General features: G+C 37.7%; 1 long non-coding RNA gene across 1 annotated transcript; it reads left to right on the top strand.

The window, feature by feature from the left end:
• Positions 1–442: 442 nt before the first annotated feature.
• Positions 443–14,719, top strand: LOC128850934 (uncharacterized). Its single transcript, XR_008448179.1, has 4 exons — positions 443–674; positions 1,904–2,044; positions 11,350–11,483; positions 13,653–14,719. It is a non-coding gene; the product is annotated as an uncharacterized LOC128850934 (long non-coding RNA).
• Positions 14,720–16,772: the final 2,053 nt, after the last annotated feature.

The following is a 16,772-nucleotide window of genomic DNA, read 5'->3' as shown; positions in this document are numbered from 1 at the left end:
TCTATTTAGAGATATTTTTTCTAGATCACAGTGACACGAAAGAACATGTATTTACAGAGTGTTACAGATTGTCTTTGAAAGAACATAGCTGAAGGGAATATAATCTGGAGAAAGATGCCTAATAAATTCCACCCTATCTTATGACCCATCCAGCAAAGTTGGTTTTGTTCAGACACGGATCAAAACCCAGCTATCATCATGTAGGCAAGGAAGATTAACAATAGACAATGTGAGCATTTACACACAGCTCACCAAGGAGTGGGCAGAGAACAAAAATCTAAAGAAAATTCAGGAACAGTGCTGAAGCCCGACATGATTAACAGAGGCATGTTTTCATGATTAGTATGTTTTCAGCAGCTGAAATCTTTTGGTGCTTGCCAAGCGCTCTGTATGATTCAATTGGTCAGGGGGGAAAGCTGGCCAAACGTTCCTGCATTTACAGAGAAGTGCCACATGCCCCTGCTGCGTGCAATGTTTGAAGATGTCGCAAAGTTATTTTTCCTCTAACATCTGTGAACTATGACTAACAAATAAAGAATCAGATGAGTACAGAACTGACTATGCCATCCTTCCTGCTGATAAACTCGCTCTCTCTTACCCACACTGGCGGCATGTGTGCTCTGGACATTCATGTCCTGACGGATGTAAGAAAGCAGATGGTGTGGCAAAAGCAGGTAAGCAGCACAACTCAAGCTGAAGTGGTAGAGAAGGGGTAAAAAGGAAAGACATGGAAGGTAAAAAAGCCTTGTACCAAAGCTGCATTATTTTTTTCCCTTAAATGTTATAAAAATCTCCACTAATAACATCTATAGCAGGGTTTTATAGAACAAAATCTGGATGGGGAGGAATTTTTGCCTGTTGTGAGCTATGGGTATAGTGGCTTTTACACACAAAGACCAAAAGAAGCTGAGTGCTGCTCAGCTTTTATATTTCCTGGGTGCAGAATGAATCTTATCTGTGTTTTTATCTCAGAACGTCTGGCAGAGAGAAGGGGGCTTGGCCTTTGGAGTCTGTGCATGGCTCAGCCAAATGCTTCTTGTCAACTGAAGTTCAGGGAATGCAAAGATTCAGCACAAAGAAATTGCATTCTGGGGCTGCCCTTTTGCAGGTGCAGATCAGGGTGGCTCTGTCTTTTGAAAGCCTGAGGAACTGAGAGCTTGAAAGGCTGAGACCACCTACCTCTGTTCTTTGCTATGTGAGATAGACTTACTTGGTCTGATTTCTCTTTGAGAAGGATTTGAATGCTACTGAAATAGAAATCCCTGTGGTAAAGATTCCCTGTAGAATAAGTTGGTTGTGGTTTACTAACTATATAATGCAGTAGTTGAAGTTAACTATAGAAGAAATATTTGTTGCTTTGTTAGTGGTCGAAGAGTTTGACAGTGAAATTAAGCTGTTAAAATAATTGTTTAAAGTTTCTTATATTCATGCTAACTTTCAAAGCAGAGTGTTAACTCTGCCAGCAAGTCAGTTGGCACCACTAAGGATCTGTTCCTGCACAGCACTTCTCTGCAATCTGAACTGAGGAGAACCAGGAACACATGTATGGTAAATAAAGCAGAAACTGAAGCCCAGTTGCTTGCTGGGCAAGAGACAGCAGTGAGGTTCAGAGTTAGAAAAGAAACATTGATCCCTAAATTCTGATTTTGGACAGTAAGAGGAGAAATAGCATCAAGCATTTTTGCTTTAAAATATGCTTAAGTGTGCCCACCTATGTTAATAGACTAGCAGGTGGGCTTTGGAATTAATCATCAAAAGTCTAATTCCCTTGCTACTAACCGTTCTCGTTGCTCAGGGATACTGGTGGTATTTCATGAGCTCTTGGGAGCAGGTTGGTTTTGATAAATAACTATGTTAACATCTGCCTGGATGGTTGGTTAAGCATTTTAATTCCATTCACCAGATCAGAATTAAAGACTGAGAGCTCAATTCATTCAGGCAGAAAAGGCAGCCTCTCCACTAACTCAATCTACCAGCACAAGTTTTAAAGCATAATAGAAGATTTTTTATGCCTCCAGCACTGCACTGCACCCTTTTATGACAGGTAGGTTACTGGTTTTGGTATTCTAAAAGATCAAGTTTAACAATTTATGACCAGATAAGAGAGATGTAAGTGTTGTTTAATGGGAGTTGGCCAAGTGCCGACCTGCAGTGCGGTTACTAATCGTAAGTTAACTACAGGATCTTAACAGAAAGCTTCAGCCACTACCAGCAGAACAGAGTGGCAGCCTCCAGGATGGCTGCTCTGGTTTCTGGCTCCTCTGCACTCATTTAAAGGGAGCCCTTATTTTTAGTGATGAGGTTCCAGTTTCATTTTGTAGAACATAAAAATATTTGTAATTTTTTTATCATATGGTTGAGTGACACCATCTACATCTAACGTTTGATTTATGGAAGATTTGATAGACTGCTGTATTCACACATTTCTTGTTTGTTGTTTCCATATTAACTGCATGCTTTTACTTGGCTGAGCCATTATAGCTGAAAAATTAGCAACTTACCTATGTTTGATAAAACTGTGTCTTTTTTATTTTTTTCAGCAAGGTGGGAACAGTTCGATGATTTGTATTGTGTGCCAATCAAAATCACAACATCGTACCTTTTCCCCTATACTGTCTAGTTAAGACACTCCCCTGTGATTTGCAGGCTTTAATTTCCAGCCTCTTGAGGCTGAAACAGCCCAGAACTCAGAACCCAAAACTAATTTATAGAGTTGTTCTGCTAACCACAATTATATTATGCAAAGATAGACAGCATCACAGACTATTCTATGTCAAAACTAATAGTCAAAACTATTAATATATGCTACCTGTAAGGATATCTACTCTACTGATATTTTGGCTGGAGATATAGCACCTCAACTCCATCGGAGAAGAGTTTGTCTTTTGGGTGAGAAAAATGAATAGGAGAAGCTAGATGCCCAAATTAGTTTAATAATATAATGTGTTATTTCTACTTAAAAGGACAGCTTACCATACTTCTAGCTTAAAAATTTAGCAGAGTAATTTGTTTAGGTTGTGAATTTTTCATGCTGCTGAATAATAAGGGAAACAAACTGTACTCAGGTCCTTTCGGAACCATCATCAGAAAAATAACTGATTTAAAAATAGAAGCAAACCAAATATGTCTCCAGAATGCTGTCATTCACAGCATCAGCAGAGTCTGCAGTACCATGACTTTTACATCCTCATGTTCAGATTTCTCAATATCTTGGTTTACTGCCTTTTGTCATCAGCCAAGGAAACGACGAAAGCTTATTGCTCCTAATTCCTTGTTAGAAGAAAAAAATGTAATTGTCTTTATGAGTGCTTTCTCTCTGTTTAATTGCAGAACATAAATCTAGAATCTCTATAAAATGTCTTTGTGTAAAAAAGTATATTGTACACATTTCATTTCATTATTTCATTTTCCAGCATTATATGGTGGAGACACATGGAGTGTGCTTTAGGATAACTTTTTTTTTTTTTTTTTAAGTAGCAAAGCCAGATAATCATCACTGGAAATGAAAATGAGTCTCTGTAGGTATGAAGTATGCCAAATATTGCCTAGTCTGATTTTGTATTTCTGTTTACATTATCATTTGCATGACACTGTTTTTTTAAATTACCTTATGTCCTGCAGGATAAGATAGTAACATATTTCCCTTTGACTTTCAAGCTGTAATTAAGTTGGGCTTAGTTTACCATTTTGATGAGAACTCCCTACACAATTCTCTGTATCATTCATAAACACAGATTCCTGTTTATTCATACTGAGAGATCTGTTTAGTACTCTATTATACTAACATCTGCCTCTTGAAAGAAAATGCACCCTTTTTAAAAAATCTTATTTTAAAAATAGCACGTGCAGTAAAGTAATGGAATATTAAGATGATAAAGAATTCAAGTGTAAACAATCAATATAAGCCACCTGAGCTTATTTAATTAACGTTCAGAAAAATGTGAACATGTGGAGAGAAATAGTCCTGTATGTTTTGACATATTTCTTTGTTCTTCTACCCATCAAGATACAATCCGTACACAATAGAAGTCCGGAGGTTGTTTACTGTCTGGGTGACTGAGAATAGAGTAAGGGCTATACTGCCTGTTTATGTGTCTTATGTCTTGGATCTGTCAGGAATGTGCTGCAGCCCCTGTCCAGCCAGCTTAGCTGGGCTGCCTTCGTGATGAGGAGGGACCCTGGGCAGCCCCTGCACCCTCCTGAGTGGGGAGTGGGCCTGTGGGTCCTGCAAATAAGAAGCCCTTCCAGCTCCCACGGGTGAAACGTAACCCTCATGAGATGGATGCGACAGGACTTTATATGGGAGGCAGTGTTGGCGCAGACTGTGAAAGTGTTTCCACCCTTCGTAGGCTGCAACAATAAGGGTGACTTGAATTGCAGTTCTTGCACTGAAGTCAACACAGGGACTGCTCTCTGGCTATTATTTTAATGTAATAAGGAGATGTGAGAAATCAGAAGGAAAAGCACATGGCTTCGTGAAATGTCCTATAGTGGAACTATCTGAATTTACTATAAGAGGAATGGTTGTGTTTAAGTACTGCTATTTTAAAGAACCCGCTTTTACCAAGCACTTTTTTTTTTGAGGCAACTGAATAGTGGGAAAGAATTTTCAAGTGATAGTAAATTCTCTACAAATGTATGTAGCCCCATCTGAGAATATTTTTATTGAGATGATAACATTAAAGTAAAATACTAAACTTGTGAATGCCAGACTTGGAACAGTGGCTTAAAAATGATCCTCTAGTGAGAATATGAAAAGTAGATTCCATTTACAGGAGAAGAGAGAAAGCTTTCTCCAAATACCTTTATTGGAGATTATCTGCCTGTGTCTATGAAACAACTTTTGGAGCTGCTGAAGAACTACGACACGGAGAGCCCTGCAGCCGCAACATTCCTTATAAGCATATATTTAACAACATTTTTACTAGAACATATTCACTGACTGAATGCTGGCAATATTATAGCATCTATGAAGCTAATTTGTATCTATGGAATGCTTCTAGGAAAGAATTTTATTGTTGTACAATATAAGATGGCTTTGTAACTATTTTAGGGTCCTGTAAAAAGACCAAATTTGCATTCTTTATGAAATTGGGGCATTCCTTGAGCAGACATTGCCTTGCTTCATAGTAAATGGACTCCAGTACCTTTGGTATAGATGAATTTTCCAAGAGCATGTCTCTGAAAGGTCAACAGATTGCTCAGTCCAGTTAAACTATCTTTCCAAGTTTCAGATTGCACAAACTTCAGTCTTGAGAAAGGTCCCCTTGAGTGATTCCCTTTTTATAACATATGTGTTGATTGGCCGATGAATTTTCAGTCTGTTTCTTCTCTTGGAACATGTTGCTAAGGCACACTGTCTTGTTTTGTATTCACCATTTGGGCAACAATTCACCATGCATTAGGACAGTCACTTTGAGGAATATGGGCTGCTGACTAATCCAGCCCTGGTGAATTGCTGCCTGTGACCACCTGTAGCACAAGTTGTGTTCATCATGAAGGTGAGAGGCAACACCACTTTACTGAGGTTTTATTCACTCATTGAGACAGATATTTCATTTTTAGCAATGCTGTGTTTTCTGACAAGGAAAGGCTGGGTCTCTCTTCAGTCAGTAGAAAACATATCTGGCAGCTCATGCTGTGATCATTATTTCCCAACGGCCAGTTGCAGTACTTTCCAGCCTCACATTGTTCATGCCTTAATTACTTCCCATCTTAAGTATCCCTGCTGCCACTTTTGTGCTCTCAAGTCTCGTAGCTTCTCAGTGTCCAAAGTTCAGTGGCTAAATCACAGACTTGCTCAAGGAAATGGAAATGTCCCACCCTTCTTCTCAGTCACTTTCCACTGGCCTTCTATACAGCTTTAAGGACAGTTCAGACTTTGCCCTTTCTCTTCCAAACCTTTCCTCTATAACCTGAAACACAATCTCTATTCTGTGATTATGACTTTTATCAAATTTTAATTGAGCTATTCATGATGTTCAAAGGGACCAAATGCTACCACATTTCCTAGTTTTAATTGGGAATAGAATTTTTCATAAACTACAAATGTTGCACTATGCAAAATCGTTAGAAGGAGTTCCCCGAAGTATCTTTGAACATTGTCTTCTGGACATGGTTTTCAGGACATGGTGTGGAGATGGCAATGAACTCTAGATGTCTTCTGGAGGTCCCTGGAAGAATTTGGTCTTCAGTTTTATTAGGAAACTCTGAGGTTCTCTCAGTGACAGCAGCTAAATATTTAAACATTAACAACTATTGTACACAAAAAGATTGGGTAAAGTTGTGGCCATCTCAAAGTCAATAATAAAACATATGATAATTAAATATTTCTCTCTTCCAAATGTAACTATCTTAAAAGTTGAAATTCTATAATTTAGATATTTAGCCTAAGCTAGTTCTTCTACACTAAGCAGAAGGAGAGGATCTTCAGAAGGTGATTTGGCTAGTTATTTTAGATGTTTGCTTTATAGTTTGGCTAAAATACCCTTAGGAGCCTATTTCTCTCACTAAGGAGTGAATTTCTCTTCCTTGATGGTAGACAGTGTAAGGGACAGACTTAGAACAAAATCCAAGTGTTATACAGTTCGTTTCAGTTATGCATTGTCTTCCATGGTTTTGTCTGCATAGTCACGGGCTCAGTCCAGCATTGTGTGCTGTGTGGTCCTGCCCAGAGTCACTTTGATTTCAATGGAAGAGCAGGTGGTGCTTTTGGGCCACAATCCAGGTTGCATCAACAATATTATATTTTTTTCTATATTTTCCTGAAATGGAGATAATCAGCAAGTTTGTATGATTTTCTACAAAATGGAAAATCTCATTCCTGTAAAGCTTTGCTCAAGGTACAAACCTTCTCAAATGTTTGCTTTAGTGTGAGAACCATTGACAGGTAAGGACTACACAGAATTTGGTACACTTCACTTCAGGTAAGCAGTAATTACTTTGCAGAACTTTTCCAATATTAAACAAGTTCTTTTAAAATTAGAATATATCAGAAAAAAATCTATTTGCATTTTAACTCCTTCTGTCAACATACTGTGTTGTGTTTCATTTGGCTTTCAATCTTCAACCACTCAGTTGGTGTTTCTCCGTGACCTCAACGCTTGTTTAACATTGAGGCCATGATTTTGTGAACATATTATTGCAAGCGAGGTGTCAATTTACACCCAGGAGTTACTGTTTGGTAGGTGCCTGTGTGAGTAAATAAGAGGTGTTTTACCAAATTTCTAGCAATATCTAATGAAGTAATTAGTCAAAGAAAATCATAGAAATAATTAGTGAAAATGGAAAATCCAAACTTAACTGCCAGAGATTCAGAAGCTGTTCAATCATTAGGCTTTACAAGAGTCTTCAAAAGTGGCAGATCGTAGCAGGATGTATTTCCACTTGCTTCCATCATCTCATGTTCATAAAATTAGTCATCCTTTGCTTCCCCTAGTTTTGCCTTACACAATAGATATAGACGAATCCACTGGGATAACCATGGAGATCCAAACCATTGAACTGTACTTATTTAGATTACAAAAACAAAAGCAGCAAACCTGACTGATGAACATCACAGACTGAAGGAACAATGCCTTTAGAAACATGCAAATAGATTTCCTTTAATTCTGGAAGGAGGTCTTTGAAATAAACAGCGTGGTAAATTATTTAGCCTCTATTTTGTAGGAGATTGAGCTTGCTAATGCTCCAGATGTGAGAGAACAGGAAGTTCTACCATTTCCTCAGAATATCTGACGTGAAGACTATTTTTTTTTAACTGCAGATTGGTAAAATAAGAAGAAAAATGAAACAGTCATTCCCTTATACAAATATGTTATGGGATTAACGTTATTCATGACACCATTTTTTCTGATTCTTTATTTTTCCCAGTAACACAATTATTTCCTACATGGTATGAATCAATCTAGCAATACAGAACCATTTTTACAGCCAGTCATTAGGATGATATTTTGAGAATATAATTGCAGAATATTAAGCACTGCTAATAATAATAAAGCAATATCACTAAAACAATGGATTTTATGTTGGTTATTAATGATGATTGTTAGGACATATGTGGATGTATTTTCCACTACAGGTTCTGTAAAATGTTGTGTGGCACCATTATTAGACAGATTTCTCTATTGGTTTGTGTAATTAGAAAATCCATGTTTGAAAGGAAAAAGAACGTAATTCAAATGTATATGGATAACTGAAAGTTGTATCCAGTCTGATAGCAGCTAAAGCAGAGTAGCTGTTCAGTCAGTAAGTTCCTGTTTAATTAATTTTAATGGTTATTTTTTCAAGCTTTTCTTGAAAAAGGAAGACTCCAGTTTTCAGCACTGTGTATTTTTTTTAAATATAGAAGTTAGTACAGTAAACACCCACCAATATATATTTCCATGTTTGTGTATGTAAGTTTTATGTATTTTTCTTAAGAAAAGTAGTGAACATGAGAAGTGCTGAATATTATCTTTTCATCATCCTTTTTAGACTCCTGTGTCTCGCTCTGACTCTGGTTCTAGTATAAGGACAGCTTCAGGTTCTCAGGGTTGTGGATGCTGAGCTTGCACAAGTTAGCTGAGAAAACAGGACAAGCAAATCTATGGAATGGACAGCGCTGTCCTCAGATGTCCACAGGATATTGAGTATTAACAGAAGAAAGCAACATAGCATTAAATATAGTTAAAAAAGCAGTCATTTGATGGGATTTTGCTCTGTAGTTTTTTTGCAACCTGATAATTCTTCTGATACCATAAACGTTAAGAAATCCTCTAGGAAAGGTAAAACTAGATTTATACATGAATTCACACATCCTGAGGAGCAAAAGAGGCAAGCCAACATCTTTCAAGAACGTCTTTCATTGGACTGTATTTTTAAAAATACTACATCCTATTAACAGTCCCTGTTTGGTGTTAAAATATTTACATTCCAAGATAAATGTTGACCTAATGAATAAACAAATTTCTGTGAATGGTTTTCTAGATAAAGACATAAGCGAGTGTCCCAAACACAGGAATCAAACTAATTCACCAGTAAAGCTTACAGCACAGGGATTCCCCTGGGCCTAGTAAGATTTAAACCTGATTTTTATTAAACGTAATTTGCTTAATTTAATCTACTGAACTATACTTAGACTGTGTTTACTATAACTGTCATTATTAATGATCAGGCTCGCTACAGCTTAACTTATGTGAATTTTGGGCAGTATTGATGTCATAAAAATTCGAAATCTAATTCAGGAATGTGTTGCACAGAGAAAGATGGGCTGTAGTCCTTTTATAGTGCCAAGTCTGCAAGAATGTCATCCTACCTTCATAACTAACCAAGCCTGACTGTAGATATGTCATACCACAAATAAAGCTGCTGTGTATATCAAGAAAAGGCTTAGCAGTGCCAACCTGGAGCTATACTGAGCCCTGAGTTGCATAGAACCTGAAGCAAATCTAATGTCTGTTCGTAGACCTATAAGCGTCTGGGCTGCTGTAATATGGAAACAAAATTTTATTTTCCTCCACAAGCACAAACCTCAGATCAGGACAGTTCTATGTTATAGGGTAATAAAATGTTTATGTTAATGAGATGGAAAGGGGTCCAATAACTCTGTGTTACATGTGAGGAGAGCAGAATATAATTTTGAGTATAAATATCACTTAATAATTTAGGATTATTTCAAACTGTGTACTTACCTGCAGAAAAAAAAAGTTTACTTAAAACACTGCAATGTGGCAACACATTCAAACTTGTCTCTGATTCAGCTCGAAGGGCCTTGTGCTCTGCAAGCTACCAGAACTGAAATTTGCTGGGATATATTTTGAGAAAGCTGCTCTGTAGAAGCACCTGACAGACTATTAATAAATTAATGGGCTATCAATAATGAGGCTATCACAAATTGCTTTGTTCCAAGAGCTTGCACAAGGGGTGCACACACCTGGCAAGTAATATTGTCTTCTTGTCATGAAATAGAGCAATGTAAGAGATAAAGACATAAGTTTGGACACCCAGTTATACCTCAGATGTCATCTACAGTTGCACTGACCACTCCAAAGAGTTCATAAAACTGAAGCTATTCCCAGTATTGGATATCAAATGTGTGGATACTTAAACATCCATTGTTTTGCATTGTTGTTTCATAAAATACAAAAGAAACGGAGTCACACTGACATAAAACAGGACTAATTTAGGGAAATCAATTACATTGCTCTGAAGTCAGTGCAACTTTCAGAATCATTTGCTTCCCCAAAGGTTCACTTTTAAGAACTGTCTAAAAAACAGGAAAATATATTCAGCAATCCTGAAAACACCTTGGACTGTAGCAAGGAAATAAATAGCTCCTTTCCACTCCAAATTGTTGGCTGTACTCACGTATTGTTTTTTGGCTGGGTAACAACTGTGAAAAGAGGAATATTTTCCAAAGGCAAACATAAAAGTACCCTTAGGACACAGACGTTTCTATAGCTGTTTGGGAACAGTGCATTCTGGTTTAGATATTAAAAATTCAGCATATGGCACATAGTTCACACCTGTTCACTATATTTCTAATAGTGGTTAACCTAAACAGCACTGTGCATGGCAAGGCTATAAAGAAGGAAAAACTTTATAGAAATTAAATGGCTTCTAAATATATTGTCTTGATGGAATTATGCTTAAGCGTTCTTACTCTGTTTCCAGCCCTTCTCTTAGTGAAGTCAATGACAAAACTAGTGACTTCAGTGGTATACAGGAAAAATTCTTTGCTTTTAGCACATTATCTCACAAAAGTCTCTGTGTCTAAGACAGTAAGACATGTTTTATTACCCTGCAGAAGAGGATAAAACACTGCAAGTCAGTATTTTTTATACTAAATCATCTTCTTGTTATGAAATACAATGTTCTTTAAGACTTGAGTCATTAAAAAATAACAAGGATTCCCAGCAGGATTTCTGCTGAACAGTGAAAGAGGAAACTACTTAATTTTTAATGGAATTGTAAATTTATTATGAATTAAATGTCCACATCTTCTTTAAAGAACTATTGAAAAGTTAGTCATAGTCCATCTTTTTCTGATTGGGAATGGACTGACATTTTCTGGAAGAACAGTTTTCCATGAGAAAATATGATCTAATGATATTGGAAAACATCTGAGAAGATTTATATTCAGTTGAAACTGCTAGTGGAAGCCAGACTGGCTTCCAGATTTTCATCCTGCTTGTGGCCCCATTCAGTTTGTCCACACTTTCACTTCAGTAGCTCTAGTGAGCTAGAATAAAGAAAAAATATATCTTTGCCATCAGGAAAGATTTTATATTTTCCATTGTTTCATCACATTTAGAGGAGAAAAAGTGGATAATTGATATTTAGTTTGAGGGGTTTAGTTTTATTTTACAGGAATGAGAGTGCAGGTCCCACCCCAAACTATTTACTGATCCAGGATATTAGGAAGAACTAGGTTAAGAAGAGCCAAAACGTTCTGAAATTCCACCCAATCGTGCCTTTTAATCTCAACTAAAAACTGCAAGAAGGTAAGAAAGAAAAGTTAGTGTCAATAAATAAAAAAACTTATTCTTGAATTCTCTCAGATTTGACATATGCAATTGTATTATCCTGTCTAGAAACTGATTTAGCTGTGTGACTTCCTGATACAAATGTTGATCTATATAAGTGCAGAAAGCTATATTAACATTTACTCTGGAGTGAGTGCCAGATGACATAAATTCTAGAAAATGATCACAAGAGAGTTGACTTTATGGCTACTTTTAAGTTTCTGCGAAAGGTGAACCAGTATTGAGTATGGGTAGTATTAATGGCAGAGGGTGGAGGCTTTGCCTCTTTGCTGGCACTCCCAGCCAGGCTGGAGCACGGCAGAGGTTCTTGCCCTCAATCTGAACAGTGAAAGCAGTAGGTTCTGTATTAATATTCACACTGCAGATACATTTTCCTAATGGTTTCCCATCTTCTCCTGTAGCATTCTCCAAAGATTTCCTTGAAGCCATGTCTGAGTCTGGGCTTCAGTATGTGCTTAGGTTCATTGAGCGCTTCTCCATGGACGGGCTTCATTCACTAGAAGTGATCTGAGCATTTCTGGTGCAGCACATGGTAGATATAAGCTTCCCAGGGAAGAGAGAAAGGCAGTGGCCATGTTCTCCTGCTGACCCAGGGGAAAGCACTTGCCTGGGAAGTGGAAGATGTGATTCAATTTCCTCTACATCCTGAGGAAGCTACAGCCCCCTCCCATTTCCCAGTCTCTAAGCTAGCCTGAGATGGGGTCACACTCCATCCTTCCTATTGCATATAGACTACTAGCCCAGATAAAGAAATCAGGAACCCAAAGAAAAGGTAGACAAGAGGGCTTTCATATGTCTTCTGTTCTCTAATGAAGAGTGAACATGTAAACAGCTCAGGAAGGGAGCATCAGAGTCTAAGAGTTACCTCTAGATGAGTAGTATCTTTTCTGGGTAATACCACAACCTGTAATTTCGGATTGATATGGAATGACTCAGTGTTACTAACGAAGTCTGCCATGTGACTGCTTTTCCAAAGACATCGCTTGTGTCAGTGGGAGGAATATATCCAATTTGGCCCATTTAGCGAATTAGCAAAAGTTATGAATAATAGCCATGATAAGAAAACAGGACATGACTAGTGAATTAAGCTTTTTTGCATGAAAATATCAAGACATTTAACATTTTTCAGAGATAAGAAATGTAATGGACTGCCATTAAAGAGCAGTGCTAAGGCAGTCAAGAAAGAAAACACTTATACGCTTAAACCAAAACAGAAGCTGCTGAAGGGTTCACATTTCTCAAAAGTTAGTGAGGCAACAGAAACACCTGTTGAAGAAAAGAAGAAGGGGAAAAAGTTTCAAAAGGCTGTCATTTGTTGGGATCACTGTTCTTTCCTTCATCCTTGACCTTCTTCCCTTCTGTTCCATCTTCCTCATCGGAGTGTAACAGGACAGGAGGTATTGTGATATCGTGATTAGTCCAGAGCATGGAGCAAATTTAATCTTAAATGCCTGTACGTGTTTATGCATGTGTGCATATGAGTATATTCACACATTTGTACAAAATTCCATCTGATGCTGACAAAATACATCCAAAGGAAGGACTGATGGTATTTCCTCCTTTTGTTCTTAAGGAGGGTAAGGCATTTTTTTCTGCAGACAAGTGTTCCCCCTGTTCCTGCCTCAATCACTTTCAAAATATGCTGTCCCACCCAAATGAAGATTGCATCCTAATTTTCTCCTCCAGGGACCACAAGCTTTAACTTTTAGGTCTTGTCTCTAGAAGTAAAATCTTTAACTCCCTCTGCCTCCATGTAGCTGAAGAGAGAGGAGAATCTGGTTCTGCATCCATTGTGTATACCCTGTACATCACCCACAGTCAACTGTCAATCTTGAATAACCAGGGTAACTCTTAAAATCTGTATGGGACCTCAAGATGGATTGAGGAGGAAATCTGTAACTTTAAAATTATGTTTAATAAATAATAAAAACTTAACTCTGAGAATCTGGTGTTGTTCTGCAGTGTCAGTCTAATATTAGCTTTATCTTTTGAGCATATGTCTCCAGGGGCAGCAGAGGTAGATGCTGAGCCTGGGGCTCTTTCTGACTCAGAAAGGCACAGGGCCAGGAAAAATGGTAGTTCCCAGCCCTTATTAATGAGAGCATGGGGAGATCTTTCTATTTACAGGATCAAAGACCAGCTGACACTTGTTCTGGCACTAAGAATATTATAAATAAGGATCCTGCTTTTGTGAGCTCCTGAGCACCTTTAAATCTCTTTGACCCTGATGAAAAGGAAGAAGAAATTGTAAATATAACTGCCTGAAGATTCTCTACCCAGTCCTTATGTTCTTGTGTGACAGCAGTGAGAAATGTCAGGAACTTGAGCATCCTCAAGATACCATGACCTCTTCGGACTGTTCCAATCAGACATGGTTTTGCTGAAGCCAGCATAAATATTTTTGGAGTGCAAAGTTATGTTTTTCTTAAATGACCATTGGAAAAAATGACCTTGTGATATGGGTGAAGTTCTATTGAATTTCTTAGATGATGAATGATGATATTATATTGTATCCGATTGCATAGTTCCTGAATAGGCACAATTTGGCTACAGGAAGGGTATTAGCTTGGATATTTGTTAACATTTCCTTTTTGTATTATGAAAACAAATAATATGCAGATTGGCTGTGTTTGGTTTGCATAAAAAGATGTGGTTGGTTTTCTATGAAATGCTATGTTCTATGGTAATTAAAGAAATTTCCTTCTCCATGGCTTAGCTTTATGCAGTTTTCTATTTACCTCATTAGTGTAGAAAACCAAACAAATGTCATACCTACATTTTTGACTGTAGGGCGGTAACATGCTTTTGCAACTTGGAGTATTTTTGTCTTTAGTTTATTTAGTCTTCTTTTTTTAATTGTTTGTTGTTATTATTAATATTGTTATACATTATTTTTATCTAAAATGCTCAGAATGGAACAACAGGCAGGACAAGTAAATTATGACTTCAGTTCTCTCTGCTTTTGACATCTGCCTTCTGTGAATCAATGATTTACATATAAATGCATTTAAATAGCTGCTGTTTGATTTTCTGTCGTCTATTTCTGTTGGTGTGAACACTCATGACCATATCAAACAATGCCAAAAATCTAAATAATTTTTTAAAAGTGTGATTTTAAAATGCCAAAAACAGAGACAAACAAATCCTGGGGAATTACTGTGTTATTAGATAATAACATCATCCAGACAGAGTGATTTGATGTGTGGCTTTGCTTTAGCAAAATAAAGAGACAGTGTACAGTATTTTCCTCTTTTGTCCTGGAAACTTTTGCTTTGCCCCCTGCCAAATTTTCATTATTTTTTACTGTGAAGCAATCTCTGGAGTCTCTGCTGAGGTCCTGAAACCCCTGCATGTGAAGTACTGTTGCTGCACAGGACAGGCCACTGGGAAGAAATGCACAGTGCAAGAGCGGTTTATCTGCTAAGGTGGAGGGATAGTGTTGCCCTGATTTCAAAGCAGTGAAATGCAAGGACAGTGGTGGTATCTGGGGAGCGGAAATACAAGAAGTCTAAAGAGCTCCCAGGTACCAAATTGACAACTATTAACACCAGCTCGACTTTTGTGTCTCTTTATCTTTCCTCCTACCTTCTCATAAAATGATCCAAGAAAAATCACCATAATACAGACGCACCATAAAAATCACCATAATACAGTCTCTGTCACTTTTCAGTTGCACTGGGATATCTGGAAAACTCTGTGGCAAATGTGTTTTTATGACCAAGTTCCTGTAAGAAGGTATGCAGACTGAAAGCAGCGTTCTTTCAGGCTTGGCTCCTAAACAGAGCAAATTATCTTAGTGTCTGTCTTATAAAAAATTATGCTGACAATAAAATCTGTAAAAGAAAAACTGAATGGCAAATTCACTTGTCTTAAATGTTGACCTCATGGAAAGACATTTAAACCGATTTTCATAAGAGTACCTTCTTTACAGTGCTAGAGTGTATAATTTGGAGGCTTTTCAAATGTAATTGTTTTGGAGAACTTGTTTTCTTTTCACTAGTTTCCTGAGAAAAACTTGCACAATCTTTCAGTGGGAACAATTTATAATAGTTCCATGTAACGTAAATTATGCTAGTTTTTGTTGGTGTAACTGCTGGCTCCAGGTGAGCATCAGTGGACTTGAGATTACAATCAGTCCCTGAGGAGCTGGGACTGGGAGAAAAAATGTTCAAGATACAGTCAGATAATACTCAGTGTATGTATTTAATTAGCTTGTTATAGAATACTCTGTGAGTGTATGTATATAACTTACAGAGAGAGATTTTATACCCACCCGGGTAAAGCACTGATACACGTTTATCTGATGAGGATGCTCACTTCTATGACTTACTCATTTAAAATAAGCTTGTCTCTGGGCTAAGATTAGCAAGACCGGGCGTCAGTGGGCTAAGAGCACTCATCCACCTCCTCTAGCTGTGTGGAAGACTCATTCCTCCTGGCCCTGTGGTCAGAGTCCAGCTGCATGGCCACATGGTCCCCTCTTCTCTTGGAAGAATTACATTATTCCACATGATTTGTGCACCCACAGCTCCCACTGACTCCTGGTTGCCCTTCTGCATGTGTTTTGGGAAGAGAAGGTCCTTGATGAAAATAAATCCCTAATCAATTTAAAAAAGGACCAACTCCAATGATGTGTGTAAAAGCAATCACTTGAGTTGATGACACTGATTGTTATTTCCCACCATGTCATTGTCAGAGTCAGGAAAAGAAGCCATACCACAGATGTATTCATATGACTTCAAAACAGTTACTGGGTCTAATGCATGGCTTTATTTGTGGCTTCCCTGTTTTTGTAAGCAAATAATTACAGAAATTCTTTCAAATGAGGCTGGAAGGTAACTGCATACTTACTTTGAATCCTTGGACTGTACGGATCTTCAATTTGAAAAGCAGGATCTAAACCACGATATATTACCTGGAGGAATAAATGGTACAATGAAAAGTTCAGCTTTAAAAATAAGAGAATCTGTGTTTGTATGGAAAAAATCTATAGAATAAACATATTAGGGTAAAAAAAACCCTCTGACCTCTGCCTCTGTTGAAGGTTCAATGTCGGAGTATTGAGAATCACAAATGATTCTCTCAGGGGGAGTAGCTATCCCTGCCAGGCCTCAACTCAAAGATTTAGCCTGTTTTTCTGCCCTTGAGTCAAATCCATTCCAGCCAGCCTAGGGGAGATTGCCGTGGTTGCTTTTCAAATATCACTACCATTTTAGCCTGGATGTGTTAGTTCACCTTACTCCAAAT

The sequence above is a fragment of the Cuculus canorus genome, chromosome 1 (genome assembly GCF_017976375.1).
Source record: "Cuculus canorus isolate bCucCan1 chromosome 1, bCucCan1.pri, whole genome shotgun sequence".
Taxonomy (NCBI): domain Eukaryota; kingdom Metazoa; phylum Chordata; class Aves; order Cuculiformes; family Cuculidae; genus Cuculus; species Cuculus canorus.
The sequence above is the reverse complement of the archived record's forward strand: the minus strand, read 5'-3'. Positions and strand labels throughout refer to the sequence as shown.